At 43.0% G+C, this 10,041-nt stretch overlaps 1 pseudogene; it reads left to right on the top strand.

Annotated features, from left to right (window-relative positions):
• Window positions 2,323-4,276, top strand: Gm5630 (predicted pseudogene 5630; annotated as a pseudogene).

Below are 10,041 nucleotides of genomic sequence, written 5' to 3'. Positions count from 1 at the left end.
AATGCTAAATCCCATTTTATGAGTAGTTTGTAAGACCTTCAAGGAAGAAGAATAATCAGCCATCTTGAATTCCTTCCCTGACTCCGGAGGATCCCAAGGTACCACACCTGTGCTTCAGAGCCATGATAAATCCTCCAGGTCTGAGTTGAGAAGCCTGATTTTGATGAACCATGCTATTGGAGAAATGTGTAGTCCTGAAGGGAAACCCTTCACCTCATTATATTTGTTTCCCAAAAATAAGAAGGAGCTAGCAGTGCTTGTACTGTTTACCTGTATAAGGCTGCCACAATAATAGAAAAATCCTGAACTAAATTGTATAAACAATAAGTGTATGATATAGATGTAGTGTACTGATTCTTCCAGGTTAGTGGTGATGATCAGGGCAGACATGGATTTGACACTGCAGGCATCCACTGTGGAGAGCCAGGTGCTGTGCACAGGCCACCAAGAGAAGTCAGATTTCAGAAGTCAATAAGCCTTGCTCCTGACCTATGTGACCCAATGTCCCTGTCAGAGCTTCATCACATTGCTGACTGGAGCCCCAGAGGGATGCTAGAATCACCTCTCCAGAGGCCAGCTAGTGCAGTGCTTCACTCTGCTCTGCATAGGATTGGACCTTAAAAGCTTAGTGCTGCTGACTACCAACAAAAGGAAAATCCAAATGGGGGGAAAAATCGAGGTTACATTTCTTCCCTCTCCAAAGGCCAACCAATAAAAGTAAATTGTGTATACCAACAGAGAAGTTCCACTGACCAACAACTGGTAGTCTCTAGCCTCTTCATACATACAAGAAAACATCTGCAAATCTTTTAAAAATGACCTATTCACCCCTCTGTTAGTAATCAAATAAAGGACAACAAGAAGTGTCTACCTGAAGAGTGATATCTGGCAGGAACTAATAGATAACTAGACTGGCAGTGGTCAGCACCCATTTTCTTCAGAGGAAAAAAATTAAAACTAACAAGGATTTCTGAAGACAAATCAAATCTGCAGTGACAAGGACAATAAATGAGAAATTGAATTTAAAACTGATATTAAACATATCAACTGTTCATTTTCACTATAAAACAGCTTTTGGTACCCACTCCCTACACAGATAAGCTGAACTGGAGATTAGAGAAAGGGTCTCTCCAGAATGTGAAAAAATGTCTGGCCTTTTATCAATATGAGAGTTAGATACAAATTTGTCAAGTTATAGTGTAGAATGAGTGAGTGAATGAGTGTGTACTTGTGTAGGAAGGATCGTGTGTGTGTGTGTGTGTGTGTGTGTGTGTGTGTGTGTGTGTGTTTATGCTTGTCATGGGGTATGAACTGTGTAGGAAGGGACTTCTGTAGAAGAGTGTGTGTCTGTGTGTGTCCGTGTGTGTGTCTGTGTACTTGTGTAGGAGGGATCCTGTGTGTGTACATGTGTATGTACATGTGTGTGTGTGTGTATGTGTGTGTGCATGCATGTATGTAACGCTTACACAGTGAATCTAGAGACTGAATCTATACCTTGTCTATATTACAAGAATGATCCTGGTTCATTTTTTCCACTTTCTATTTTAAGATAGATCTCACCAAGTTAGCCAGACTGGACTTTAACCCATTCTATAACTGAGGCAGGCCACTAACTAACGATATTCCTAACTCACCCCAAAGGTTTGAGCTAAAATGCTGGATCAAACTGTACTTATAAGATCACATGTTACCTAAATTTCTTGCCAATTTTTCAAAAATGGGGAAAAAACATTTTCCAATTTAGAAACACGGATCATAAAGGTAATCTTACTGAAATCCATGCAGTGTCTACCAAGAAAACAACCTGCCACCTGATAGCCCTTGATTTTCCACAATATAAGAGAGAGCTGTTCAATTATCCAATCAAATCCACATGAAGAAGATTCATTAATGGCATGTCCATCATTTGCTGCAAAACTCAGGTGTGATACTTGGCTCCATTACTCCACAGAAGTCAAAAGGCTATGCAGAAGTCTATTATTGGAACCAGTGAAGGAGATCTATTGTGGAAACCAGTTAAAAGAAACAAATCTGAAGGTAGAGGTTCACAGACCAATAAAAACAGGTGCATTATATGGTTTAAAAAGAGGGTAGGACTCTACTAAAAATAATAATAATACATGATTCTAAAACAAGCACACTAAATTTAAGCCCCGTTTAAGGTCATACCAATTCAGATTAAAGGGAATTTGCCATCTTTCCTGACCACGACTTGATCCCAAAAGATTTTGTGTTGGCATCGATTGAGTTAACAATATCAGGCTAATTTTAATATCATACAGCCCATGCCTTAAGCCTTAAAATGAAATAAAATAAAAAATTGGAGGAATACAGCGCCTGCGCAGTGTGGTAGGGTTGGCGTATTTTCTTGCACTGAGTGCTGCAGCGTCGCTGGCCGCTGAGGAGGGTGGAGATTTCTGTGTGAACTAGTGGGAGGGCTCCAAGGAAGCCTCTGGAAGAGCGGCAGTCAGAACAATAAATTGAAAAGTCGATGTGGGCACTGCTAGACTCGTACTGCCGGCGGCTTCAAGTCTGAGACCATCGTTGAACTTTGAAATTTATAAAACATGGAGAAAACTAAAGAGAAAGCTGAAAGAATTCTTCTAGACCCTTATAGGTACTTACTTCAGTTACCAGGTAAACAGGTGAGAACCAAACTTTCGCAGGCATTTAATCACTGGCTGAAAGTTCCAGAAGACAAGCTACAGATTATCATTGAAGTGACTGAAATGTTGCATAATGCCAGTTTACTCATTGATGATATTGAAGACAGTTCAAAGCTCCGACATGGTTTCCCAGTGGCTCACAGCATCTGTGGTGTCCCATCTGTCATTAATTCTGCCAATTATGTCTACTTCCTTGGACTGGAAAAAGTCTTAACCCTTGATCACCCAGATGCGATGAAGCTTTTCACACGCCAGCTTCTGGAACTTCATCAGGGACAAGGCCTCGATATTTACTGGAGGGACACCTACACTTGTCCAACTGAAGAAGAATATAAAGCCATGGTGTTGCAGAAGACAGGTGGTTCGTTTGGATTAGTAGTAGGTCTTATGCAGTTCTCTGATTTCAAAGAAGATCTAAAGCCACTGCTTGATACACTTGGGCTCTTTTTCCAGATTAGAGATGATTATGCCAATCTACACTCCAAAGAATACAGTGAAAACAAAAGTTTCTGTGAAGACTTGACAGAAGGGAAGTTCTAATTCCCCACTATCCATGCCATTTGGTCAAGGCCAGAAAGCACCCAGGTACAGAACATCCTGCACCAGAGAACAGAGACTATAGATATTAAAAAGTATTGTGTGCAGTACCTGAAGGATGTAGGTACTTTTGCATACACTCGACACACTCTTAGAGAGCTTGAAGCTAAAGCCTGCAAACAAATTGAGGCCTGTGGTGGGAACCCTTCACTAGTGGCTTTAGTCAAGCACTTAAGTAAGATGTTCACAGAAGAAAATGAATAATGTTATCCTTTCTGGATTAGACTCAATAGCTTCTTTCACTTGAAAATGAGGAGTGGCTTCGTCCCATTTATCTTTTCAAGTACTAGTCTCCAATAATTGAGTAAATGAGGGTGTTGTGTGTAAAAGTGTTATGTTATCAAAATCCCTTTGCATAAAAATACAAAACTGAGGGCTGGAGAGATGGCTTAGCAGTTAAAAAGCTGCTTTTCCAGAGAACCCCGGTTCAATTTCCAGGGCCCACAGTGAAGTTCACCAACACCTGTAACTCCATGTCCAGATCATCTTCTGGACTTTTCAGGCACCAGGCACACACATAGGTATACAAACATGCACAATATTCATACACATAAGATATTTAGTTTTTATTTTTTTAAAAACAAAGTTAAAACTATCAGGAGTCACATAACATGGGTCATAAATGTCAGACACTAAGTGTGACCAGGTCTTCCTACGACTCCACATGCTCTGGACTTGTCAATAAAAGCGACTTATCTTCCAAGAAACTATCTGCTTTCTAACTATATGACATGGAGGGTTTCCAGTTCATAGATGACAATTCAAAACAGGGATTTCTTAGACAAGTCTCTTTAGCTAACTGACTAAAAAGACCAAAGAACTGCTGTTTTCCCTAAATGATAATGCCAAGAGTACCTCAGTTTTGTCACTGAAGACCTGTATCAAAGTCTGAAAGACAGAAAGAATGCACAGGCACTCTTCCACCAAACTTGTTTGTTTCAATGTTTGACACCCCACAAATTGTCCTTTTTAACAAAAGAGGCTCCACTTAATGAAGTTCAATTCACAACCTGAAAAAAAAAAATTGGAGGAAAAGTTGGCAATGTGTGCAAATGGAAGCTACTGGAGAGAATATGTGTAAAGGCAAGCAGATTCCCAGAAAAGGTCAGCACTTTGTCAGATGTGAGCTCTGGCAGCCATCACAGAGTTGACAATATGCTAGAGAGGCTCAGAACATAAATCAACCTACATTTGTTCTCACAGGGATGGGGAGCTGGAATCACTGTTTCTGAAACTCGAGCCAATGTTGTCACAGTAATATAAATGATGGAAACTTCACCACTGTAGTTTGCTTTACCCATTGCATGAACCACCAGGCAGACAGCACCCTGGAATTTCATTAATTAGTGCTAACTATGATTGGCACTGCCAGAGAGAACAATAAGACAATCACAGTGTTTTTTATGAACATATGGGTGGCAGTGTCACTAGCTGGAGAATACAGGGTCGGTTTCCAACTTAGGAAAGCTTATTTATGCTGCACATAATTTACCTAGTTTTGCCTTTTAAGGGTGGTTTATCATATGCTTTTTTAGTTTTTACAGATTAAGCAGTGAGCTATGAAAACTGCTTAATTTGTAAGAGATATCAATATCTTTGTATGGAAACTATGAGATTGCAGATAGGGACAGACTCTTTGAAATGGTCAAATTCAACATCTTTATTGAACATGTAAAGAGAACCAGTCCCAGGACTGTTAAGACTTTAAAACTGCAGTCAATAGTTGAGTGAAGGTTAACACTCATGCTATGCGTTCAGGGTTGGCTTTTTGCTGCACTGTCTCTTAACTCATAACTCTTTTCGAGAGATTAACGCTGAATATTGGCATTGGCAGCTTGGAGCTGACATTTCGCTGCTTCCCACATGTCTTTTAACTTAACTATGTGGAGTCTATGTGGAGTTCTCTCTTTCTCTACCATGTTCTTTCAAACAAGTTATTAACACGGATTCCTTTGTAGTCAAGGAAAACAGCCACTTACGACTCCCTTGAAGCTACTTGCTCGTCAAATTTGTCACAGGGAGTTTTAATGTCTCCCAATCCATTCGTCTTCCAGCCAGATGTACTCGCTTCTCTTCATATTCATCCACAAAATGGAGTTTAATGAACCTTTCTGGGTGCTGTTCAAAAAACATGGCCTCCCTGACACTTGCTTCTTCTACTGAAAAACGTGGAGGTACAGTCATAAAGTCCCGCACTTTTAGATCCCAGGAAAAGGCAGGTGATGCCTAAACTGTGCATGGTCACCAGAGCCGCCACTAAAACACGACTCTTCCTATTCAACTTAGGACCACCGGAGCCTCTCTCTCTATATATATATCTCTCTCTCCCTCCCTCCCTACCTCTCTCTCTCTCTCTCTCTCTCTCTCTCTCTCTCTGATGCCCTTCATTTCCTTGCCTCCAAAGTATCATTTTATTTGCTGCCACATCAGCTGCCCCCACCCTTTTTTTCATTACTAATAACACAGATGAACTTCCTTATGTTGGCCTCCAAAGACAACAGCAGCAGATAACACCTCATCAACTGTGTTCTCTCCCTCCACCCTATTTCCCTCGGGCAAACAGACACATGGGTTAAGTATCATGTTCGAAGACAGGATATTTCAGCTATTACTTTAATTTTGAAACTCGACCCCCCCAAAAAGAAACAATAAAACAAAAAAGAAAAGCCCTATTTTGAGGTTCCATACACACTGCTTACACAGCCACCAAAGTTATTCTCTGTCTTAGCTGACACCAGGCTCCCATGTTGTCATCACTAAGGCAGGCCAAAACAAAGGTAAAATAGCAGATGCTGGCAGCGTTTGGAGCAATTCAGCACAACCAGGTGGTTATGAGGACCAGGCATTCGATTGGATGAAGGACATTGCTTTGATTCCTGCCTTAAAATAGCTTTTAAGGAACAACCCTTTGTCTTTGTAACTTCAGACCACACAGAGAGACCTTATAGGAACCAATCTACAATCACTCCCAAAGTGTCCTGCAAACAGCTGTCTGCTCCCTCCCAGCCCTTCCTGGAGAACAATCAGAGGCTTCCCTTCCTGGAGAACAATCAGAGGCTTGTCTCTACGTCTTACGTACAGGAAAATCTGCCAAAGCAATAAATGCTTTGCTTGTTTGGGAAGTTATGTTTTATTTTCCCTTTTGCTTCTTTGGGTGTGCCCCATAATCAGAGAAAGATGTACAGCTGTATGCATGAGTCTGCCTTTTTAAGGTTGAATGCTCTTGCTCAAGGTCACAGGTAAAGGTGCAAAGCTGTGCACTGGAAAAGGGAAGGGACATGGAGGGAATTGAAAGACTCCAAGAGGAGCCCCTCGCTCAGGCCTCAGGACAATAGCAGACACCCAAGAACTCACGACAGACCGAGCTTGTTGCAAACCACATGAGGCTTTATTCAGGAAAAGCCAGAGCTCGGGAGACGACTCATATCCCACGCAGGGGTAGAGGAGTCGACCTCGAGGGGAAAGAGTTCCCAGTTTTTATAGGCCCTCAGGGGGGAAAGGAGAAGGGGGAGATTAGGGGATTTCCAGATCTAAACAATGTCTATTCTCAAGAAATGGGTATGGGAGGGGTACAAGGAAAGAGTCTAATGAAGGTGCAGCAATGGGCACACACCTGGTCAGAACATTGGCAGACACACAGGTTCAAGGATTGGCCAGAGCATTGTGCACCTCTATTTTTCTAAATCAGTGAAGCTAGTTCTGCTAACACTGACGTCTATCTTGCCAATTTCAGGGCTTCTGTATCCTTTTACATTCTGCCAGGATTTTTCATTCCCCACTTCTTCTAGTTACTAGTTCTAATCTTAGAACTAAACTGCAACCTCTTTTTCAAAGTTCTGCAGAGACTGATATTGTTGTCTTAATACTAACAGCTGGATGGCACCAATCCTCTCTCTAACAAAGATCATTAGTTTTTTAAGAATTAATGGGCCACACGTCAGCAGTAAGAGCAGAATTATTAGAGGGTCTATCAGAGTAGAAATGAGGGTGGTCAACCAAGGGGATTTATTTTTCAGGAGCTCGCTTTACGTGAAAGGCATGAATCTAAGCAGAGATGCCTTCTTCTTTGACAGCAGTGGGGGTGGTCAGTAGCATGATGCAAGGGCCTTTTTAACAAGGTTTCAGATTCTCAGCTTGATGTCATCAGACGAGAACTGCATCTCCCACCTGGAACTGGTGTGGTATCATCAAGTCTCCTGGTTCATAGACCTCTTTGAGCTGCTCTCAGGCGGTGTTTCTGACCACTTCTAGGACTTTCATGCATGTAAACAATGAAGGACCAGGGTTAAATTTTAAAGGATCTAACACTCTCTTTACTTCAGTGAGCAGGGGAGCCCCACCCCCACCCCATACAGAATTTCATGTTTCATGCTTAAATGTTCCTAGTGTGTTCTTAATGCAGAACAAGGCAAAGGGAAGGAGGGCTGTCCAGTTATTCCCGCTGGTCTCTACTGTCAATTTAGTCAAGGTCTCTTTTAGAGTTCTATTTATCCTTTCTACCTGTCCTGAAATCTGGGGTCTATAAGCACAATGTAATTTCTAATCAATCCCCAGTTGGATGGCCAGTCCCTGACTTACCTAGGCAACAAAGGTGGGTCCATTGTCAGACCCTACTACCTTAGGTATTCCAAACCATGGAAAATTTTCTTCTAGGATTTTCTTAACCACAACATTGGCAGTTTCTTTTTTGTTGGGTAGATCTCCACCCATCCTGAAAAGGTATCTACAAAAACTTCCACAAGGAAACTGCTTCCATCTGTGTACCAGTTTGGAACACCTGGCCACGGCTGGTCACGTAAATCACTTTGCAGGCAGGGTTGAGAATAGCAGGAGGAGCAAACATGACCCGTTCAGTCAGCAACAGACTCTGGTAGTGAGTCATCCAGGCATTTGTCATCCATCAATCTGGGAGCTGGTGGATAATGCTTTGAAAAGAGTGGGGGGCTATCACAGTTATTTGCTGTCTCAGAGTTAATTTGTCAGCATCCTTAATGAGTAGGGCTACTGCAGCAATGGCCTTTAAACATGTGGGCCATCCGCTGGCCACTGGGTCTAGCTTCTTAGACAAAAAATTTATTGGCCTCTTCCATGGCCCTAGAGCATGAGTAAGAACTCCTGTGGCCACCTCTGCCCTCTCATCAACATAGAGGATGAAGGGCTTGGTTAGATCTGGCAATGCCAAGGCTGGCGCAGTCAGCAAAGACTTCTTAATATTTTCAAAGGCTTTCTGATGTTCTGATGTCCATCTAAATTTTCCACTTTCCTTGGTCAGGGAGTACAGGGTGGCAGCCAGTGTTGCAAACCCAGGTATCCAAAGTCTGCAGAATCCAGCGGTGCCCAAGAATTCTCTCACCTGTCTTGGAGTAGCTGGTGTTGGTATTTGAGTCACAGTCCTTTTTCTAGCCTCTGTCAGCCACCATTTTCCATCCTGGACGGTATATCCCAAGTAGACCACTTCCATCTGACATAGCTGGGCTTTTTTAGCAGAGGCCCGGTAACCCAACTCACCATTTCTGCTAGCAATCTCTTGGTCCCCTGCCAGTATTCTCTCTCTGTGCTTGCTCTGAGGGACACCCTGAGCGTGGGGAAGGACTCCAGGAGTCCGTCTGGGGTGGGAAGTGAAAAGTTGGTAGTCTTCCTGGATTGGAAAGTCTTAAGCACTTCCCCAACTTTTTTGCATTTCTGAGTTGGTTTTTGTTTGTCCATTAAAAGACAGGCATTTGTCAGTGTGTGTTTGGTTTTTGTGTCTGTTTTCAGCTATTTGTCTGTGTGTGTGTGTGTGTGTGTGTGTGTGTGTGTGTGTGTGTGTGTTGTGTCTGTTTTCCATGATATTGGACTGACTGTAACGACCCCCCCCTAAGTTTGACTTTAGACCACTGGACTGAAGTTAGATCAAGGGCTCATAATCTTTCAGTAGAAATTAAGAAGGGACCTTGGCAGACTTTTTGCACCTCCGAGTGGCCGACTTTAATGTAAAATGGTCACTGGAGGGGACTTTTGGTTTGACTCTTATCTTTGAAGTTAAAGCCATTGTTTTTCAGAGCAGACCTGGGTCCCACCCGGATCAACAGCCTTACCTCATTCAGAATTCACCACCATAAATCAAACCATGGATTCCCCCATGCCTCTCAGAGCCCTCCCACTGCTACTCCCATGCACACGAGTGAGTCAGCACAGTGCCCTCGCTTTCTAAGAAAGCGGTCCCTGCACCCAGCTTTGAGATTGCTAAAGGCACAGTCTGAGGACCGAGGACCTGCAGCTGGGACCCAGAGCCAACAAACCCAGAGTCCCCCAGCAGATGAAGCTCCTGACACCACTTCTGCCTTTTCCTTTGCAATCTGTGGGCAACCTGCCCACAGACAGGCAGTCTCTTCAGACCCTCCAATATTGGCCTTTCTCATCGGCTGATCTGTACAATTGGAATGCTGGGTTCCCTCTGGACCGGCCAGATTAGAACTACAACATGGCTCAAGGTAAGGAGAGGTTGACAGTTTACTGGACGGACTCTAGTCTAAAGGGAGCAATGAGACGCCCCACCAATTTGGCTAAGGTAAGAAAAGTGATGCAGGACCTTACAGAGCCTATAGGGCTTCTGTATCCTTTTACATTCTGCCAGGATCTTTCAGAATCATTTCTATAGAGACAAATGCCAAGCACTGACACTGGCTGCCCAACCCTCTCCACTCAGTGCTTCCTCCTTCAGAGAAGCCAGGAAGGATGCGTAAAGCTTAGACTGGACTTTTCCTTTAATGAGTCAAACCTGTTGGGCAAAGGTAAA

Source organism: Mus musculus, chromosome 14 (assembly GCF_000001635.26).
Source record: "Mus musculus strain C57BL/6J chromosome 14, GRCm38.p6 C57BL/6J".
Lineage (NCBI taxonomy): Eukaryota > Metazoa > Chordata > Mammalia > Rodentia > Muridae > Mus > Mus musculus.
The sequence above is the reverse complement of the archived record's forward strand: the minus strand, read 5'-3'. Positions and strand labels throughout refer to the sequence as shown.